The 23,162-nt window shown below is 41.1% G+C and overlaps 1 pseudogene; it reads right to left on the bottom strand.

The window, feature by feature from the left end:
* Positions 1–22,326: 22,326 nt before the first annotated feature.
* On the bottom strand, positions 22,327–22,747 carry LOC147450302 (uncharacterized; annotated as a pseudogene).
* Positions 22,748–23,162: the final 415 nt, after the last annotated feature.

Here is a 23,162-nt window from a genome sequence, read left to right as displayed (position 1 = left end):
GAATTCGGCCACCGGCCATTGAATTCGGCCACCGGCCACCGGCCATTGACTTCCGACCACCGGCCATTGGCCATTGACTACCGGCCACCGGCCAACCGACCGGTTGTTTTCCGACCACTTTCCGACTGCCGTCCGGCCATAATATTCCGGCGAAAAAAAGTCTCGGGGGCCTCCGCCCCCAAGGCCTTTAAAGTTGCCCCTGATTCTTGTCCGTGAAAATTTTGGTTTCCGGTGAGTGATTTTCCTTCACGCACGATGGCTTCTCCTCATAATGGGGGCCTTACAAATGTGCGCTTTTACCACAGAAAATTACAAGGGTAAATCAGGCTCCATACTTAACAATCTCCCACTTGGAGACTGATCTCCAAACCAAACCTGTGACTGCTTTCCATTCTGGCTTTTTATCCTTGAATGCCGATTGAAGATGAGCAAAAGCTCAACTTCTCCTTGTTGACCACCTTTGTAAACATGTCTGCAGGATTTTCACTTGTATGCACCTTTCCTAGCTTTAGTTGTCCCTCTTCCAAAAGAGTGCGTATGAAGTGATATCTCACCTCAATGTGCTTTGTCCTTGAATGAAAGGCTGAGTTCTTCGCAAGATGGATAGCGCTTTGGCTATCACTGTACAAGACACAATTGTCTTGTTTGAATCCAAGCTCTTCTAAGAATCTGTGAAGCCACAGAATTTCTTTGCTTGCCTCCGTCATTGCTACATACTCTGCTTCCGTGGTAGAAAGTGAAACCACTTTCTGCAGCTTTGAAGCCCAGCTTACTGCTGTGCCTCCAACCGTGAACACATAGCCAGTAGTGCTCCTTCGAGTATCTTTGTCACCTGCCATATCTGCATCAGCATACCCTTCTAGAAAAATATCAGTTCCTCCAAAATACAAAGCATTTGTTGTTGTCCCTTTTAGATACCTAAGTATCCACTTCACAGCTTGCCAATGCTCTTTACCTGGGTTGTCCATGAACCTACTCACAACTCCCACTGCATGTGCAATGTCTGGCCTTGTCCAGACCATAGCATACATTAGAGAACCTACCGCTGCAGCATATGGAACTTTAGACATATAGGCTATCTCCTCTTGTGTCTTTGGACACATATCCTTCGTTAGTTTAAAATGACCAGCCAAAGGTGTAGAAACTGGTTTTGCATTTTGCATTGCAAACCTTTCTAGTACCTTCTTGATGTAATCTTCTTGAGATAGCTTTATTGTCTTCTTCGTCCTGTCCCTTGATATTTTCATACCAAGTATCCTCTTTGCAGCACCTAAATCTTTCATTGAAAAAGATTTGGACAGCTCCTCTTTTAGGTCTTTGATGTCCTGCATGTTAGCACTTGCAATCAACATGTCATCAACATACAACATTAGGATGATGAATTTCCCATCTCCCAAATTCTTCGTGTAGACGCAGTGATCCGAGTTGCATCTTGTGAATCCATGATCCAACATCCATCGATCAAACTTCAAGTACCATTGTCTTGATGCTTGCTTTAAACCATACAAGCTCTTCTTTAATCTGCAAACCATTTTCTCCTTACCTTTTACTTCATACCCCTTTGGTTGAAGCATGTAGATTTCCTCCTCTAAGTCACCGTGAGGGAATGCCGTATTTACATCCATTTGCTCGAGATTTAGATCATGAGCAGCCACAAGGCTTAATACAAGCCTAATTGAGTTCATTTTTACAACAGGAGAAAATATTTCATTGAAGTCAATACCTTTCTTTTGAGAAAAACCTTTTACGACAAGCCTAGATTTGTACCTTTTCTTCCCACCTTCTTCTTCCTTTATCTTGTACACCCATTTGTTTTGAAGTGCCCGCTTACCTTTAGGCAGCTCAACCAACTCCCATGTTTGGTTCTGATGTAGTGAGTCCATCTCCACTTGCATGCTCTTCGTCCATTCTTCTTTGGATTCATGTTGCATAGCTTCTTCATATGATTCCGGCTCTCCAGAATCTGAGATCAAGAGATGGTTGAAGGAAGGAACAAACCTTTCTGGAGGTCTACTTGCTCTTGTAGATCTTCGGGGAATAGGTTGAGGCTCCTCATTTGGTTGATGTTGTTGCACATTGTCACCGTTTGCAGTCCTTGAGTCTTCACCGTCCTCAAGCTCCATGTACTCATCACCTGTTTCTTTTGTTTGTTTTCTTTCCAAGTAATCTTTGTACATATTTTGTTCATTAAAAATTACATCCCTACTCCTTAAGATTTTACCATCTTCAGGATTCCATAGGCGATACCCAAAGTCTCCTTCTCCATAACCAATGAAGAAACACTTTTTGGACTTTGCATCTAACTTTGATCTTAGGCTTCTATCTATGTGCATGAAAGCCTCACACCCAAACACTTTGAGAAATGCATAATTCACCGGTTTACCTGTCCATGCCTCTTCTGGAACTCCCCCATCCAATGCCGTTGAGGGTGACCGATTGATTAAGTACACAGACGTACTTACAGCTTCCGCCCAAAGTTCAAGCGGTAGGCCTGCATGTAGCCGCATGCTTCGTGCTCGTTCCATAATTGTCCTGTTCATCCTTTCCGAAATCCCATTTTGTTGAGGTGTCCTTGGGGTTGTCCTTTGCCTCCGAATTCCATTGCTAGCACAAAAGCTTTCAAAAGCTTGGCTGCAATATTCACCTCCATTGTCGGATCTGAGGCATTTAACCTTGGTACCTGTTTCATTCTCCACAAAGGCTTTCCACCTTTGAAATATGGAAAATACATCGGATTTATTCTTCATGACATAAACCCATGTTTTTCTAGTCGCATCGTCTATGAATGTTACATAGTACAATGAGCCACCAAGTGATGGTGTACTTGCAGGACCCCAAACATCAGAATGAACCAACTCAAGTTTTTTATTTTTTCTTTCATTTCCTGATTTTTGAAATTTTACCCTCTTTTGTTTACCATAAACACAATCTTCACAGAACTCTAAGTCCACTTCTTTCAAACTTGGTAGAAGCTTCTTTGTTTGAAGGATTTGCATTCCTTTGGCACTCATATGCCCAAGTCGGTAGTGCCACACCGCACTGTCAACTTCTGTAGTTGCTGCACAAGCTGAAGGTTGCGTGCTAACAGCACACAAGTAAAGTGTACTGACTTTTTCACCCTTGGCAACCACCAAAGATCCCTTTGAGATCTTCCACCGTTTGTTTCCGAATGCAATGTTGTGACCTTCATCGTCCAATTGTCCTGTAGAGATCAAATTTTTGCGAAGAGAAGGAACATGCCTAACATCTTTCAGCTTCCATTCATTTCCGTTAGCAGTTTTGATAGAAACTGTACCTTTGCCGACAATCTCACAAGCTTCATCATCTCCCAAGTATACATACCCAAAATTACCTTTGGTGTAGTCTTGGAAATGTTGCTTGTGTGGTGTCGCATGGAATGAAGCCCCGGAATCTACTATCCAGGAATTAGACACATTGTCTAATGAGAGAATTAGAGCATCTTGCTCTACTTTACCTGCCACATTGGCCTCCGATGTTGGCTTGTTGTCTTGAGACTCTGTCTCCTTCTTCTTCTTGGACCAGCAATCCTTCTTGACGTGGCCCTTCTTGCCGCAGTTCCAACATTCAAGAACTGACTTTGTTCGTGATTTGCTCCGTCTTGAGCGATCACGACCCTTTTGGTTTTTGAACCTCTCCTTAGGCCTTCCTCTTGTTTCCACTGATAGTGCAGCACTTGATGATTCTCCTGTGCTTCTCCTTCGCATTTCCTCGCTTAGAAGAACACCCACAACATCATCAAACTTAAGAGTATTTGTGCCAGAGATAGAATTACTTACAGCCATCACAAGGCTGTCCCAACTATCCGGTAGAGATGATAGTATAAGGAGAGCTCGCACTTCGTCATCGAAATTGATTTTCACTGATCGAAGTTGACTTATGTTTGTGTTAAAGTCATTTAGGTGTTCTGCAACTGAACCATTCTCTGCCATCTTTAGATTGAACAAGCGCTTCATAAGAAATACCTTATTGGATGCCGATGGTTTCTCGTAGAAGTCGTCAAGTGACTTCATCAAGTCCTCCGTGGTCTTCATCTCCGAAACATTGAAGGCCACCGTTGACGCCAAGCTTAACCGGATTGTTCCCAGTGCCTTTCGATCAAGGACAATCCATGCTTCATCTGCCATTGTTGCGGGCTTCTTCGCAAGACCGCCTAGTGGCAAATAGAGGTCCTTCTGGTAGAGATAGTCTTCAATCTGCATCTTCCAATGTTGGTAGTTTTTGCCGTTGAACTTCTCAATCTTGAGCTTCCCCTCCTCCGCCATAACTCCCACTCAATTCAAGGAATCCTTTCCTTGAGATAATTTAGCTACGAGCAAACCTTGCTCTGATACCAGTTGTTAGGAAATAAGACGTAGCTAAATAGATAATTGAGTAGATTACTTAATGGAGAGAGACAAATTTATATACACGAGATTATAGTGCAGAGAGAGAGAGAGAGAGAGAGAGAGAGAGTACACACGATATACATGGTTCACCCAATGTGGGCTACGTCCACGGGAAAGGAGCCACTCAATGGCTTTGGTACTTCAAAACAAGAAGTAGTTTACAAAGGGATTATACCCTTAATGGAGCTCCCGCCTTGCTTCACTCTCACCACCTCACACTCACCTTGTTGCATCAACTTCACACTATGAAATGTGTGTAGAAATGGCCTCCTTTTATAGGCCAAAAGGGCTGCCCTCTCTTATGAGAGACAGCCATGTGTAGCCGCCCTTGTGCGAATAAGTCCAAATCGGACCCTCCAATCCGCCCATATGTGGCCGCCCTTGAGAAGACAAGTCCACTTTTGAATTCGGCCACCGGCCATTGAATTCGGCCACCGGCCACCGGCCATTGACTTCCGACCACCGGCCACCGGCCATTGACTTCCGACCACCGGCCATTGGCCATTGACTACCGGCCACCGGCCAACCGACCGGTTGTTTTCCGACCACTTTCCGACTGCCGTCCGGCCATAATATTCCGGCGAAAAAAAGTCTCGGGGGCCTCCGTCCCCGAGGCCTTTAAAGTTGCCCCTGATTCTTGTCCGTGAAAATTTTGGTTTCCGGTGAGTGATTTTCCTTCACGCACGATGGCTTCTCCTCATAATGGAGGCCTTACAAATGTGCGCTTTTACCACAGAAAATTACAAGGGTAAATCAGGCTCCATACTTAACACTTTTAACAAGCCTAATTGGAAAATTAGACAATTAATGGAGTCTTTACAATCAAAGAATGACAATCCAATTGACATAGCTACATGTAGTCAAAGGTGATTAGACATGTATGGCAAAAGAAACCTTCAATGCCAAATTGGTCTTGTAATAGAAATGGCCGATTAACTTTGAGAGTAGCCGGAATTAGAGAAAGTATTTTTGTGGAATTACTTTGTGAGCATAGAGGGTAAACTTAATTGAAGGTAGAAACTTAAAGATAGCATTTAGCTAACTTGGCATGAATAATACTTTTGCAAGAGAGAGAGTTTATAGAACATGACAACAGTTGAGGATCGGATTTACGTGGAGTCGGTCCCCCCTCCAATAGGCATTTGTATTATAGGTTCTCCCATTAAGAGAGACTTGGTACAATACAATCTTTGTGTTCCTTGTGACCTACGTGGATGCAATGAAGATGGAAAGCTTCATGCATCATGCGCATAACATAAACTTGTGGAAAGGATTAACTATCCCAAGCCTCGGTCCCAAGGTTTCAAACACCTTCGAAGGTGGAGAGAGCTAGCGGGGAATGAGGGTAGGGAAGAGAAAGAAGAAACATTTCATAGGAGAAAGAATTAGTTCCACACTTACCATCACTCTTCTTGCTAGCATACATAATAGCAAATTAATGAAAATGGATAAGATGGCAAGCTTAAGCATTGAAGAATGGGTCTTGGTTGGATTTTCATTCCATAGCCAAGAGTGTTGGTGTAGGCTCTCAACTTCTCTACTAGCTTGGAGAAGGAGATGAAGCTCTTGCACTTTTCACTTCTTCACACAATGAGAATGTGTGTGAGTGTGTGTGGGAGAGTATACCCCCCAAACTATCCCCCTTCTTGCTTTGGTTGACCCCTCCTTGTAGCTCAATCTTGAAGCTCATTGGACCCCTGCAAGATTGGCCAATCACATGTAGGATGCATTACATACAAGCAACAATGATAGTCTTGGGACAAGTGTTCCCCTTTCCCCTTTGAGAGAGAGGACCTGATAAATGAAAAAACAATTAATTAAATCTACTTAATTATCACTGGATCCCTTGGGAGGCCAACCAATAGGCTTTGGACACTCCTTGAGGGTAACCTAGCTAGGGGCTTGACATGTGTCCTACTTGCCTCTTGAGCAAGGGGTGCCCTTTGAGAGAGAGTGGTCAAGCAACCACCCCCCTACTTGCATGGCCCACCCCCTCCTTGTAGGAATTTGCATTGAATTTTGTGACACCTCAAGCCCCTCAACCTTGGGCCCAATTCTCACCACAAGCTTGGCCCTTAAGCCCCTCAAGCTTGGAATCTAATCCCACCTCAAGTACAACCCTAGAATCTCAAGCATGACAAGCACCTCAAGAATCTCAATCATCAAGCACTTTAAGCATCTTAAGCATCTCAGTCATCAGGCATGACAAGCACCTCAAGCTTGGGCCGGGTTCCCACCTCAAGCACAGCCCTAGCTTAACTAAGTTCAAAGGAATTTTAACACTAACCTTTGGAGGTCTTCAATGAAGCTAACCCTAAGGTCTTTTAAGCTCCATTGGTTAGCCTTGCTCTTTGATAGACCATCTCTGATTTGGACCCCTTTACCATTGGCCCCATATTGAGATAGATCTGTAAGCACATGTTTATATTCTAACCCTTGTTCCCGTTTATTCTCCCACGTTAAATGATCATTTTAATATGAGAAAATCATTTTGGTTGGTTAGATATAAAATTTTATGATAAGTCCTTCCATAATTCACTCTTTTAGGATTCAAGCTTACTTTTATCAGAAGAAATGCGTGTGGTAAGTACCAAAATGCAAGAAGCCAAGTTTTTGAGGTGCAAAAAGGAACATCTTGGTATAGTTAGAGTTGAATTGATAAGGTGTGAAATGAGCAAAGCACTAGTCCCAAAGCTTCAAATCTAAATAAACAATATACTAAGAGTCGTAGATATTAGGCTTATGCTCAAGCTGGAAGAGATGAGATTATCTAATTCATGTCACTTATGCTAAAACAAATGAGCATAAGAGTTGGAGTGGTGTAGATGCATATATGTACACATAATGCAAAGTAAGATGAGATCACATACCCTCAACAACAAAAATTCTTCTTAAAGGGTTGCAAGCTTGTAAAGCCATGTCATATGCTTTTATAGCTACACCTACTTTTTAAAGAACCCCTCAAAATTCTTTCTTCCATAGCATATTTCTTTTCATGCATTTTTGTGTAAGCAAATAAGATGTCCCATCTTTGGACATATGCATTAGACACTCTTTTTTACTTCCTATGCACCTTAGGTAGACTAAAACATGCAAACAAACTTTCTATATTGCTGCTTTATTATTCGCTACCATATACATCAACAAATAATCCCTTCAATACTTTGTTAATGTTTCCCATGCTAATAAGTACTCCAGTAACACATATATCCCAAATGCATTTCTTTCCCAATGGGTTTTTTCCCTTTGGTTATCCAAATATTAAACCCCAATATAGATTCTCACCTCTCTATTTCTCTTAAATATACTCTTAATAAATAGTGATAAAACCTCACCGTTATCCTACTGATGAACAAACAATGCAGCATCATCATCTCAAATTGAAGATATACACAAGTTTGGACCCTCAAGATGCTACGGTGGAAGGAACCTCACCAATAAATTCATTTACCAAACAATGAAGAAAATATAGGCCATCCTTAACCAATTAACAACCTTCTAGCCTCTTTAGACACTTCTAAATAGTACCCAAGGATGCACACTAAAATCAAAAGGGAAAGATGTTAATTGAGCCAACATCAATCAACAAGAACTACTAAAAACCCAAGCCTTACAAATGCACACTGAGGATGGATAAAACAAAACATTAAAGATTGGAGTTGCACAAATTTTCAATATGCTCGTGTAATGTACTTTCTCAATCTATTTCAAGCCCTTGTAACATTTATGGTTTGTTACGAGCTCAATGAGAGTTCCAACCTCTAAAGAATACATCAGTTAGTGTGCCTAGGTAGCAAATATAGTAAATATTGATACCTAAAGGCCGAGTAAAGGCCTTGGGTGCCCAAACAATGCACATTTTATCCCTAGGTAATAAGGCACTATGTAAATGGAATTAGGGTTCTCACCCTTATTTGTTGAGAGCACCTGTAGTGAGATCCCATGTGGTTTGAGGCTATGGAGTCCTTGAGTTTCTTCATGCTTGTGTGACTTGATTCACATGTAACATTTTAACCTTAGGTATATAAGGCAGTGTGTGAATATTCTCAACCTTATGTGTTGAGAGCACCTCTAGTGAGAGCTCATGTGGTGTGTGGCTATGGAGTTCTTGATCTTCTTCATGGCCATGTGACTTGATTGACACTAATGAATGTTCATATTTCTCATTCACTTTGGCTCTTTTACACTGTATTGATTATCTTTGATGCCTTGATTAATTAGATCTTAACTACTTAGTGGTTAATTTCTCTCTAATTTTACGTGACCACCCTCTATTTTTTGTGTGTGCATGTAGTTCTGATTGGATCATGGATGCTTGATAGATCTATGTGTGTGTACTTATTAGTGTGTAGCATGATCGGATTAGTGATATTACGTTTTATTGGAATCGTTGGTTTACGTGATTGAGTTGATTTAAGTGAGAAGAAGTGGAATTGAAGATTGCAAATCTTATTGCTTAGCTCTATCAAAGGCCAAGCTCACTTCATAGAGTTAATCTTTTGTGCTGTCTTGATTAGGTCATCTATCTTGTGTGAGTGTTTCCATGCTCTAGCTGGGTAGCTCATCACTCCATATTGACATTTATACATTGGTCATTGGAGCTATGCTAGGATGTGTCTCCAACATCACAAATTATTATTTTAAAAATGATATATACCCCTCTCCAAGGGTCTATGCAAAAAATATACAATTTACATGTTTATACAATTTCAATATACTTCAGAGTTGCATAAGAATTTTCCTAGGGAAGGAGTTCTCAATGCCTGACCTAGCACGTAGTTTAGACCATGAGCCAGAGTGCGAGGCACCTAGCGACTAGTTCTACCTTTGAATGGGTGATATGAATGAAAGCATACTCAAGAAAAGAACATTGTGGAGGGTGAATATATGTGTACACCGCATTGCGAGAGAGAGAGAGAGAGAGAGAGAGAGAGAGAGAGAGAGAGAGAGTAGTGGAGAGTGAAATAGAGTACACAGAGACACAGGAGAATGAAAAAACTGAATTTTTAAATGGCTTATCTAAATGAAACAAGAAATCATGAATTTATGCAATAAAAAGATATAGGTATACCATAACATTAAAAAAATTCAAATGACTAGTAGAGCACTAGACCTTGTCTAGGGATCGATTGGTCCACCCATCCACCTCCACTCTACTATGGACAGAGAGGATTTCACTTTCTCAAGAGCCAATCAGAACACCTCCAACCTACCTGAGCTAGACATAGACTGAGGCCCCCTTGCCTCTCTCTATGAAGCCAAGCTCCAAAAGGATCCCAAATACTAGTAGGTAGTAGGGTATCAAAACCAAACATACGAGTTTAGACACCCTGTCTCTTTGATACCTAGCATCAGGTATCTAGGCAAAGCCAAGGCAAGATCCCCAATGTGTTAGCCATGTAGGTCATTCAACCCCCGATGCACTAACCGTGTAGATGAGCCTAACAAAAAAAGAAGACCTAGGGAACACCTCTGATCCAGCAAAGCCCCATGTCATCGATCCTTTCTTTAAAAGCTAAGCGATGTGGGTGATCCTAGTCTTGTATAGCGACATTGCCATGAGAAACATAACATATGAGTCCAATCACAATAGCATCTTCCATATGCAGAACAATCCTTTCCAAGCAGTCATACTGTACATGGTCTCTATCCTTACACATCCACCATAAACCATCAAAACCACTTCATGATCAAATCCAAAACCATAAACCATAATCCGATCGGATCACACAGGTGAGTACTCCACCCACTTAGAGTGATGCACATCCAATCTGCAAAACCACTTTAGCACATAACATGGCTGCAAAAATTTTGACAAAACAACTATATCCCAAAAAATATCCAAGAGACACACCGGATTCTACAATCAAAATTGTAACCATAATCCATGAGGGACCTGAGCCCTTGACCATAAACGATATTCCATATTGAAGCGACTCCCACACTTGTTCACTGCAATCAAACTGAGTCCACATACATGGCCCTTAAGACATGATAATTTTTATGCATAAAAGATGTCCAACTAGTGACTAAACATGATTCAAAATCCAATTTTGACAATGTTTATACATGCATAAGTGATGCAGTATGACCGCACCTCACCCCCTAGCACATAGAGCTAGTTTTGACCTTGAAGGATGAAAAGCAACGTACATATGCACATGAGGGTTCCACATCCATCAGTGAGGTTCTATACATCACATGACATCATTCCATCAACATAATCATAATGCAAAACAGCCCCGTCACTATGATCAACCATAAAGTATAACATCACATATATGCAAAAACAACTTTTTGTCATTTTTGGGTGCATGCATAACACGCAAATGAAAGTATTTGACTTCAAAGAGATGCATCAAGCACAACACCATAATATAGAATAACACCTTATCACATCACTTTTCTCATATGAGACTCATGCAACAAACAACTAACAGTAAAAACAAGCCACCTTATTCATATTTACCCGTACAACTCAGGATGACTAATCATATACCTCCATATAAGTGTATGCATCAAGAACTTGAAATAAACTCATCAAAACGAACCATAAAACATATATGAATAGCTCATTCAACTGACAACATCATATGGTACTCCCCCTTTGTAGCACCCCTACACGCATAGGTAACCCCGTACATGGAACATTTAATAACTCGCACTCACAAAGTGATCACGAAGACTTAAATACATTTACTACAATTTTAGTCAAGCTTTTGATTTGACAAAGTGGATTCGCTCATTCGATGAGTATATATAGTGGTTCTCCAAGGAGCTTGGGGTCCAAAATTTTGACTGTGCAGTGGACAACAAGCTGTTATTTGACCATAACTCTTTGCTCGTCCGGGATTTTCATGTGACACCAAAGAGAGAAAATGTTCTGAATGATGTATTTAATCTCTTGCTTAAAGGGTTCTACCTGATTCATAGCAATTTGAGAGATATGATCAAAACAGTGTTCCTACCACCTACATGACATAAAACAAAAAGCGCTTTTTATATACTCGACAATAAACACATGGTGCACATAAATCAGCGTGCTAAACACAATGAAAAAACCATGGAGCAACTTTATACAGACTTGGCAAGTTTGTAAATGTCCTCGTATACAAAAAAGTAACCACTGAGAGGATAGTTACTCAGAAAACGGAGTAGAGAGAGAGAGAGATGATGGCTATGGAGTCTAGAGCTTCTTACCATGCTATAAGAGTGATTATGGGCTATCAAAATTCTTCTTACTTTGCCGCAAGAGAGAGATGATGAGAGCTATGGAGAGGTTTTCACCACAAAGTCATTGGACAACACACACACCGTAAAAAGAGAAGAGAAGATAGTAAGCAAGTAGACAGAGAATGTACTTCTTTTTCTTCTTCTCACGAATGAGAGAGAAGATCTTATGGAGATGGTGATGGAGATCTTGCACCACTCCGTATAATACGTAGATATTGCAGTGTGGTAGTAGTCACAATTATCGACACTAGAAATGGAGCATTGTATGCCAATTTATAGGTTCTCTGCTAGCTTGGCTTGTACCCAAAACAGGGCGCCCCCTCTCTGACCTGGAATAGCTGCATGCTTTTTGGGAGTTTTCTAAAAACATGGCTTTGCTTTTGGTGTTCAACTCTCCCATTTACTATTCAATTTTTACAATAAAAAGTGACTAATTGGACAGTATCCGGACAACGAATGTGACCATGAGACTAGGCTATGCCGCACCGTGATGCGCCCCGACATAATTATGACTTTCTCGTACTTCCCGATGTATTTACAATGATGATTTTTATAAAAATAATTTCCATAAAAATATTGTTTAATCCCGTTTCTTTATTGCGTGATCATTTTTATATCCAACGGTGACTAAAAATAATATTTTTATATTTAGGTCATTCTAAAAAGCACATTGCTTTTCAAAACGCTTAAAAGCACAGAAAGCTAAAACCAAAAAAAAATATTTTTTGTAAAAAAATTGAACCACATGTCCCTTGTCCATCGGAACAAGAAAGAGGGCTTGCTTTTGGCTAAAAAGCACTAAAAATAATGAAAAGCTAAAAATAGCATGAAAAGCGTTTGAAAATATAATTTTACAAAATTGAACCATAGCTTTCCTAGGACTGATAGATTAAGGATCCGGGCTTTCTTTTTTCAAAAAAACATGAAAAAGCTGAAAAAGTGGACTTTTAAAAATCGAACCAAACATCCGTCTGACCTACCAAAACATGAAAACAACTTTGCTTTTCACTTTACAACCCCTTACAACGCTACCAAACAAGCCTTCTAAACCAAAATTTCATGAAGTAGATATTATAATCTTTTTATTTTTCTTAAAGAGACCCGAGAATCGGGGATCTTACATCCTCCCACACTTGAGAAATTTGAGACATCCTCACCTCGATAAGAATATCAAATAATTAAGTATGAAAACTTTTATAATTATAAATCTAATTTGCCTAGATCTTTGCCTTCTCCACTAAAGTTCCCAGGTTATGAATTTAAAAGCATAGCATTGATGTTAGGATCAATGATAATTAGCTAAGGTACAAGTGAGAAATTGGCATTTAGTAGACACTCCATTTCCTCTAGGAGGCATGACTGATTTGCATCATATCAAATTCAAAATCCTTTATCAAATGGTTGACATTATACTACTTTGATCTTCCACATCACTATAAGTCAAAAGGGTGGGTGGGAGAGAAAATTTTAACCATACCTTTGTAAGAAATGAGTAGTCATTTACATCTAGTTGGAAAACAAGATCTGGTGTCAAAAGTCAGCTATACTATCGTCAAAACCTCCTACCCTTTTGTGAAAGGAATGAGAAGTCAACTTAGCAGTCGTTTGTTAACTACAAAGAAAACTTTCAAAGAAATTCTTAATACAGATGTATGACACTCCAAACAATTTATCAAATCACAATCCCTCATAAATCCATACAAAGGAGACAACTCAAACAAGTTTCACCAATCAACGACACTTATAACAGCATCATGAATATAGTATTCTTTCTCAAACAACATGCATGAATGCGTGCAGGATTCATAACTAACCTGACTAGTATCAAGATTCACGCTATCCCCACAACCTTAGGCTCTAAAACCATGTGAGAGATATCCCTCCCCAGGTTCTATGCAAAAAATATACAATATACACTTTTATACAATTTCAATGTACATAAGAGTTGCAAAAGCGTTTTCATAGGGGAGAAGTTCTCATTGCTCGACCTAGCATGGATTTTAGGCCATGAACCAGAATGCATCTTGAGGCACCTAGCGACTAGTGGCACCTTTGAATGGGTGATATGAATGAAAGCGTACTCAAGAAAATGACATTGTGGAGGGTGAATATATGTGTACATTGCATTGCAAGAAAAAAATTAAGAAATACAATATATGTGTGTGTGTGTGTGTGTGTGTGTGTGTGTGTGTGTGTGTGTGTGTGTGTATGTGTATATATATATATATATATATATATATATATATATATATATATATATATATAGAGAGAGAGAGAGAGAGAGAGAGAGAGAGAGAGAGAGAGAATAGTGGAAAGTGAAATAGAGAGCACAGAGACACAAGAGAATGACAAAAGAGAATCTTCAAATGCCCCATCTAAATGAAACAAACAATCATGAATTTATGCAATAAAAGAATTTGTGTGTACCATAACATCAAAAAATTTTGAATGAGTAGCAGAGCATCGAACCCTGTGTAGGATTCGACCAGTCCACCCATCCACTTCCGCTCTACTACATACATAGAGAATTTCACTTCACCGGGAGCGAGTCACAACACCTCCAACCTACGTGAGCTAGACATAGGCCAAGACTACATCGCCTCCCTTCATGAACTCGAGCTCTGAAAGGATCTCAAATACAAGCAAGTGATAGGGTATCATCATCAACCATACCATTTTAGGTGACATGCCTCTTTGATGCCTAGCATCGGGTTGTTTAGGCAAAGGCAAGGCAAGATCCCCGACATGTTAGCTGTGTAGGTCATTCAACCCCCAATGCACTAATCGTGTAGATGATCCTAACAAAAAAAAAAGACCTATGTAACACCCCCTATCCAACAAATCCCCAGGCTAAGCGATGTAAGTGAGCCTAGTCTTGTAATATGAATCGCTACTCGTGTCTTCTCCTCTCCTGGATAGATTGTCATCTAGGGTACCATTGGGCCTTGAATGGCTTGTGTCCACATTTTCATCAAGGTTAAACTCAGATTCTTTGTCTTCAAAGTCAACTTCAATTGATGATTCTGACTCCAAATCATGTGAGCTATAGTCTTGTGGGATGCTACTGGTTGTAATGTCAGTCAATCCTTCATCTTGTAGGTCATCAGAAGCTATATGCATTGCTTCTATCATAATTAAGGGTACGAGTTGTCCCCCTATTTCCCCAAGTGTCTATGGTTGCTGCTAGGTAGACCCAATCCACATTTTCAGGCTCAACCATCCCAGGTAGAACATCCATATAAGGAGAATCTTCCCCAAAATCACTGTCCATTTTACATGTGTAACAATACTACAACGGGGCCGAGTGAAATGTGGTGTCAGATCTATGATCAACTATAAATCTGTTTCCTAGAGCATGTGCTTGACCTGTTACAAGATCCACTTGAATGACAGAGTCTTGGAACTGCAAGTATACATGGTTTTTAGACTAGTCATGCATCATTTTTACTTCCCTTATGAAAGGACAACCTAAGATCATCTCAAATGACATAGTGTGCTTGGAGAAATACATAACAATGAAGGTATTCCTTATTTTGTGTCCAAAGACCTTCATCTTGAGATCTTCTAGCATCCCAATAGGCTTAACAATAGTCCCATTGGCCATCTTTACCACTATGTTTGTGGTCCCAAGGTGAGGTCTTCCCATGGTTTCCCAACAACTTTTAGTCACAATGCTAACCCTAGCGCCACCATCAAGAATTCTCTTCATAGTTAATCCCTTGGTAGTGATTGGTATGGCTGCATTGGATTCATCACCTTCAAAGTATTGTCCCAACTTGTTAACATGTATTTCTACAACAAAATTTTCATTTAGGTTGGGTTGTGGATCTAAGTGTTCCTCCTCTATTGGCATCTCCCTAGCTCCATCCATTTGTTCAAATTGTGGTAGCCCGACTTTCAGTTCTCCATTGAGGAAAGCTTGAAGATCTAAGAATAGCTCGGGGTCTCCATATAGTTTGGACATGATGGTGGTTCTAACTTCTAAAGCCATGAAATCCATCAATTTGGCAATATTTAACGGCATATTTTGGGCTTCAGTCCCTTGGGATCTCCGTTTCTTTTATAGGGTCAGGTAGTCCCTCTGTAAACATTCTCTCCAACAGGAAGGGAGTACGCCCACTTTCCCATGACTTTAAGTCACTTTCTTCTTGGATGACACTAGGTATGGCTAGTGGTTTAAGGACTTTGTGAGGTTGCTTTTGCAAAGGGAACATTGTGTTTGTAATCTAGATTTGCCTAGGTGCTGGCTCTAGATCCCTTTGGGTCTCTTCTACCAAACCCATCAATTGCTTGACTCATTCGATCTCCTCTAAAGCGTTTGGGTAAGTTCCTATCTTCTTCTTGGGTTCTGGCCATTGTGGCTCATGATGACAATCTTTTTTGTTTGTTTCTTTCCTAGTGGTCATTTTAATCTCCATGGTTTCACTAGAATCATTCAAATATATTGGGCCGTCACCAATCCCTATGTTGATCTTTGAACTGGGGTCTAACTTTGCTGCTTTTTGCGATCTCTTCCTTCATGTTTTCTTCTTCTTCTAAAATTGGACAATTGATGTTGTGTCTCTTTCTTCAAGAATATAATTTTGGTTTTGGAGCATCAATCGTGTGAGTACATTTGCTGGTACCACAAGCGTACTTTGTGTGTCCTCAGCAACCTCAATTAAATTAATGGCGTTATCTTTGGCGCATTTGGATTATTAGGACATTGGGCAATCAAATGGTCTATGCCAAATTGATTACACAGAGTATCGGCAATGTAGACGTGCTCACTTGATTGGTTTGCATTAGTGTAGCATTCTTTTGTAGCCTAATAGGACACTCGGCTACAAAATGTGGACCTCCACACTCATAGAATTGAAGAGGTGGTCTCTTGGCAGTGTAATTGATGCTTTGGCCTCTGACCGCAAGATAAACTACTTGATAGACAGGTTTGACTTGTCCCCAATAGTCATCCATGTAGTATTGTGGGCTTTCTTCAAGTGCATCAATCCCATAGGCAATGTTAGGGTCTATATCTTCCTCATAGCCTTCCAACCCATCAACAGATGACTCACAGCCCACTTTGTTACCATATACATGTGGTAGTGATGTGTGTGAACACACTAGGACCGTCGGGGCATCTTTTTCCCTCTTTAGGAGGTTTTTTTCCCCCGAGCATTCTATATACACCCATCACTCTAGGGCTATCTATCTTTCCAGTTCATACTAAGTAACACACTCTCTATTGTGTGCCTTGAGCTTCCTTCGTCTTCTCCAAGCTGCGTGCATTTCTCTGCAACCCTAATTCCAACAATTGGTATCAGAGCAGGTTGCATCCTACCGGGCTTAGTCTCCAGCTGCTCCAGCACACGCCTGCTCACTTTCTCTGATTTCAGTGAGGTTTGGCGAGCGTTCGTAGCTCAGATTTTTTATTCGGGCTCATTTCGGCCTCCGTTTCCACTACAGGCAGTACTGCACAGGCTATTTTTTCATTTTGTGCAGAGTTTCTATCAGAGCCGTTTTTTGCATAACAGGTGCCTTATAGTCTTCTACGGTTTGTGCTATATAGCACGTGTTGTTCTTGCTCTGTTTCTCCTATTTTCGAGCAGTTTTCACATCAGGTGCAACATTTACCATGGCTGACAACAACAGCACAAATGTGTTCAAGATGTTTGCTGCTTAGGACAGGTTGGATGGGGACAATTACCCTATGTGGGCTTATATGATGCAACACGTTCTTGTGTCAAAGGGCTGTGCAGAGCATTGATGTATGTCCTGGTTTGAGGATGCAGGCGATGTTGAGGATGTTGCAGGTCTTGCTGCAAGGATTGCTGCTATTAGAGTTGTTTTGCCTATGGCAGAACAAGCTCATGGGGATGTAAAGGATGCGTAGTCTCATGCATTGATTGCGTTGTCTGTGAAGCGCACCATTGTTCCTCACATCCGTTCAGCAAAATCTACAAAACAGGCTTGGGATATTTTGGCTGGTCTTTATGCAAGTCGCAATGAGGCTAAAATTGCTTTGCTGCGTAAAGAGTTGGAGTCAAAGATTATGCATGAGGAAGATGATATGGAAACTTTCCTTGCTAGTGTCAAGGATATCAATGAGCAAATTATTTCTGCAGGTGAAGTCATTTCAGACAGTTCCCTTGTGCAGATTATTCTTGATGTCTTACCAGATTCTTACCAGACTTTTGCTAGTACTTAGAGACTTATGACCCAAGGAAATCCAGAAGTTGTCAAGTTTGATGCATTATGCACATTGCTGTTATAAGAGTCACTTTCCAAAAAAAAACAGGACCAGACAGCGTGTAGTTGAGCAGGCTTTTATTGCTTCTCAAAGAAAGGGTGGTAATAGCAATGTAGCCACTTCTTATGGTTCTGCTGCGAGTGGCAAAAATTATGTTCCTAATGCTTCTGCTGGCAGCAATTCGTCTGGAAATTCTGGTGATAAGGGCAAAAAGAAGATGCGTTGCCATTATTGTAAATCTAATGATCAAGCCGTGTCCTAAGTTGAAGGCCAAAGAGGCTAAGAAGAAAGAGGGTGGTTCCACTACAAATGCTAGTTCCACTACAAATGCAGCCATTGTTGAGTCTTCTGTGAAAGGAGACTGTGTTGCTAATGTTGATGCAGAATGGGATTTTAACGCAGAGTGCACTTACAATCCTACTGTCCATGATGCATGCTTGTCAGTTGTTGCTGCAGATTCTCATGTGTGCTATTTCGACAGTGGTGCTACAAAGCACATTACCTCACATTGTGAATTGTTTACCTCTCTCGAGTCTGTCCCTCATGGGAATTCAGTCACTTGTGCCAACAATGCCACTTATCCGGTTCAAGGAGTTGGAAAGATTGTGCTTACTGCTGTAAATGGCAGTTCCTTCACACTTGTTGATGCACTTTATGTAGCTGGGATCAAGAAGAATCTCTTATCTGTATCCGCACTTGTTAGACTTGGACTTGTAGTCAAATTTGTGGATGACGGATGTACAGTTCATGATCTCAGTTTTGGTGATGAAATTGTTGCATCTGGCCTTTTGTGCCGTGGGCTGTATAAGCTCACTTTGTATGACAAGTGTGGGTAAAATTTTGCAAATGATGTTGCAGATTCAAGGGCTATTTCAAATGCAAAACTTTGGCATGCACGTTTTGGTCATCTGAATTTTGCCAGTTTGCTGCGTTTGTAGAAATTTGATATGGTTGCTTCTTTGCCGCCTCTTCAAGCACCTGTCAAACATGTTTGTGAAGGCTGTATTTTGGGTAAGATGGAGCGTTCTAAGTTTCCAAAGGATGGTTCAGTTCGGGCCACATGCAGGTTGCAGCTTGTGCATAGTGATGTTTGTGGGCCATGCAAACTCCGTCCTTGGGCAATTACCTGTACTTCGTGACTGTCATTGATGATTACTCCAGGCATGCATGGGTATTTCTGCTTAAAGCGAAGTCCAAAGTTTTTATGTGCTTCAAAGAATTTCTGGCTATGGCTGAAAATGTCGAAATGTACTATGGGTACCCTCCGTTCTGATCGAGGGGGGGAGTATATGTCTCATGAATTTAATGCATTTTAGACTAGTCGTGGGATAAAACACCAATGTACAGTGCCTTATACACCTCAGCAAAATGGTGTTGCTGAGAGGAAAAACATGTCACTGACGAAAATGGCACGATGTATGGTCAAAATTCAAGCTTTGCCGCATTCTTTTTGGCTTGAGGCCATCATGTGTGCCACTTATGTACTTAACAGGTGTCCTACGAAAGCTTTGCAGTCTATTACTTCATATGAAGCATGGCATGATATAAAGCCTTCTATTGAGCACATGCGTGTTTTTGGCTGTTTGGCATATGCTTTGGTGCCACAAACACAGCGCACAAAATTGGATGATAAGGCTGTCAAATGTATTTGTGTTGGTTATAGTGTTGAAAGCAAAGGTTACAGGTTATATCATCCACAAACAAAGCGAATTCTGGTTTCACGGGATGTAGTGTTTGTGAAAGATTCTGTTCAACCCTTGCTGTCATGTACTAGAGACAGTAATGTAAGCTCACAAGACATTTATGACACTTTGCTGCCTCTTTTCAGTGGTGGAAATACGAATGTAATTTCCAATGAGGCAAATGTACAACCTATGGGGGTTTCTAAAAATGTTGCAGATCAGCCCATTACTGATGCAGATGTACATGATGTACTTGATGAGGAAAGGGCTGAAAATGAGCAAGCTAGAGGTATGCCAATATGGCTGGTGCACACTTTGCGCGACAATAAATTGGATGCACCTTTGTCTAGTCGTACTCGTTCAGGCTCTCGCCATGCATCTTATGTATGAGATTGTTATGCTTTGTCTATGTCTAGCTTACATGATGTTGAGGAGCCTCTATCTTTTGATGAAGCACAAAATTCAAAAAATTGGATGGCTGCCATGCAATCAGAATATGATGCACTTATAGAAAATGACACATGGACTTTATGTGATTTGCCTCCTGTAAAAAAATTCCATTGGTACCAAGTGGGTTTACAAGTTGAAACGCAAGCCGGATGGTGATATCGATCGCCATAAGGCTCGACTTGTTGCAAAGGGTCATGCATAGCGAAAAGGCATAGATTATGAAGAGACTTTTTCTCCCACTTGTCGTATGACTATTGTGCATTTTCTATGTGCATTGGCAGCTCATTTTGGTCGGGATGTACATCAATCAGACATTGTTACTGCTTTCTTGAATGGTGACATATTTGAGGAAGTTTATGTAATGCAGCCTCGCAGTTTTGTCATAAAAGGACAAGAGGACAAAGTGTGCAGATGTAAGAAGGCTTTGTATGGGTTGAAGCAATCTCCTCGTGCTTGGTATGAGAAATCTGACACTCATTTGGTCACCAAATGAGAGACATATTTCTGAATTTAAGGCTGATTTGAATGCTACTTTCAAGATGAAAGATTTGGGGCTGTTGTATCATTACTTGGGTATACAACTTAAGCAGTGTGATGGTGGTATTGAATTGTGTCAGAAAAATTACATAGAGACATTGCTATGTAAGTTTGGACTTGAGGATTGCAAACCTATTGCCACTCCCATGGAAACAGGTTTGAAGTTGAGTCTACATGATGCTGGCAATCTTGCTGATGTCACTCTTTATCAAACTATTGTTGGCTACCTCATTTATGTATGCAACACGAGGCCAGATATTCAGTTTGCAGTCTCACAGGTTAGCAAATTTATGCATAGCCCAGGGTCTAAGCATTGGCAGGCTGTCAAGAGGATTTTCCACTACCTTAGTGGCACTTTACATCTTGGCTTGTTTTATCCCAAGGGGGGATCATTGCCACCAGACTTACATGCTTTTTCGGGCTGGTTGTTTTGACACGCGCGTGTCCACAAGTGGTTTTTGTTTCATGCTTGGTAGCTCATGTATATCATGGTTGAGCAAGAAGCAACCTACTATGGTCACTTCGAGTTGTGAGGCTGAGTACATGGCAGTCTTCACAGCTACAGTTGAGTGTATATGGCTCAGATGCCTTATGGCTGATTTGGGTGTTGGACAGGACACTGCCAACACTATCTACACTGACAGTCAGAGCGCATTGGCAGTCGAGGAACCTAGTTTTTCATGCTTGCACAAAGCACATTGAGGTGCATTACCACTATGTCAGGGAGAGGCTCTCAACAGGAGAGATCAGCTTGGCTTATGTGCCAACACAGGACAACCTTGCAGATCTTTTCATAAAGGCATTGTCTCGTGAGAAGCGTGAAGCTTTCCGCAAAGCTTTGGACTTACTCCCCTTTGTGGACTGATCATGTCCTCAAGGCATGGCACTTCCCTTTACTCATGTGCCAGCTCTCGTTCACCCATCACTCCAGGGGAGATTTGTTACCATATACATGTGGTAGTTATGTGTGTGAACACAGTAGGACCACCGGGGCATTTTTTTCCCTCTTTAGGAGGTTTTTTCCCCCCGAGGATTGTATATACACCCATCACTCTAGGGCTATCTATCTTTCCATTGCATACTAAGTAACACACTCTCTATTGTGTGCCTTAATCTTCCTTCGTCTTCTCCAAGCTGTGTGCCTTTCTCTGCAACCCTAATTCCAACACACTTGATTCATAGAAGTGATTCTCGGATGTGGTGGTTGCGGTCCTAGCACTGAAGGTGATAAGGGTGTTGTTTGAACAACATTTTGGGCCCTAGGCATTAGGAAGAGAATGGGGTATAGGAGGGCCTCTTTATTTGGCAGTTTAAGGAAGTACTTAAAACTTAATCTAGCTTTGACCAAAGGCTAGAATGGTGGGGTAGATAGCCTAGGCATGCATATATAAAAATACTTTTGCTTTTTTTCTTGAAGAATAGATGCAGATTTTACTAGATTTGGTTAGAGTTACTCTCCCCCAAAAAGTACTTTTTCAATTTTCAAATATTAAAAGTTTCCCTCTCTTATTCCCTCTTTGTCACTTATCTCTCTTCTTCTTTCCCTCCCTCCAAAAGTGACCCGTGCTCTCTTTCTCTCTCCTCAACTACTGCTACTACTGAAAAGTGCAGATCTACAATACTTGTCCCCACTCTCTCTCTCTCTCTCTCTCTCTCTCTCTCTCTCTCTCTCTCTCTCTCTCTCTCTCTCTCTCTCTCTCTCTCTCTCTCTCTCTCTCACACTCACACACACACACACACACACACACACACATGCTAGGGCACCTTTTTGTAAGTAGTCTACCAAACATCATTTTAACTTTGTAATATCTCCTTCTAGATTTGCAACATGTTCCTCCATAGCTACAACATCTCCTTCTGCATCTGCAACCTCTTTCTCCATAGCTACAACATCTCCATCTAGATTTTCACCCTCTATCTCCAACATCTCCTTCGAGATCTGCAACCTCTTTCTCCATAGCTCCAACATCTCCTTTAAGATCTATAACCCCTTCCTCCATAGCTCCAACATCTTTTTCTAGATCTACAACCTCTTTCTCCATATCTCCAACATCTCCTTTGACATCTGCAACCCCTTCTTGCATAGCTCCAACATCTTCTTCTAGATCTGCAACCTCTGTCTCCATAGCTCCAACATCTCCTTTTAGATCTGCAACCCCTTCCTCCATAGCTCCAACATCTTCTTCTAGGTCTGCAACCTTTTTCTCCATAGATCCAATATCTTTTTCATTCATCAAGGTTCCCTAGCCCACTTTCACTCTCTTCCCAAGCTTGGATCTCTCTTTCAAGTTCCATAACCTGCACCACCAACTTTCCTTCTCTAGCTCCCTATCCCTTTTTAGATCTCTTTCCACAATTTTTGCAACATCTCTCTCTCTCTCTCTCTCTCTCTCTCTCTCTCTCTCTCTCTCTCTCTCTCTCTCTCTCTCTCTCTCTCTCTCTCTCTCTCTCTCTCAACTAGGCACCAAAGGAGTGTTCTTGTTCATTGCTACCAAAGGATTACAATGGAGTAGAGATCTATTGTACATGGTGCCGGTGTATGTAAGGCTTATCAAGGGTCACACATCACTTCGTGTGGTCAGTTGCACACCAAGAACCAACCAAGCGGATGAACATTCAATTGTG

The sequence above is a fragment of the Adiantum capillus-veneris genome, chromosome 9 (assembly GCF_014529385.1).
Source record: "Adiantum capillus-veneris isolate H3 chromosome 9, ASM1452938v2, whole genome shotgun sequence".
Classification (NCBI taxonomy): domain Eukaryota; kingdom Viridiplantae; phylum Streptophyta; class Polypodiopsida; order Polypodiales; family Pteridaceae; genus Adiantum; species Adiantum capillus-veneris.
This window is presented reverse-complemented; position numbering and strand designations above follow the sequence as displayed.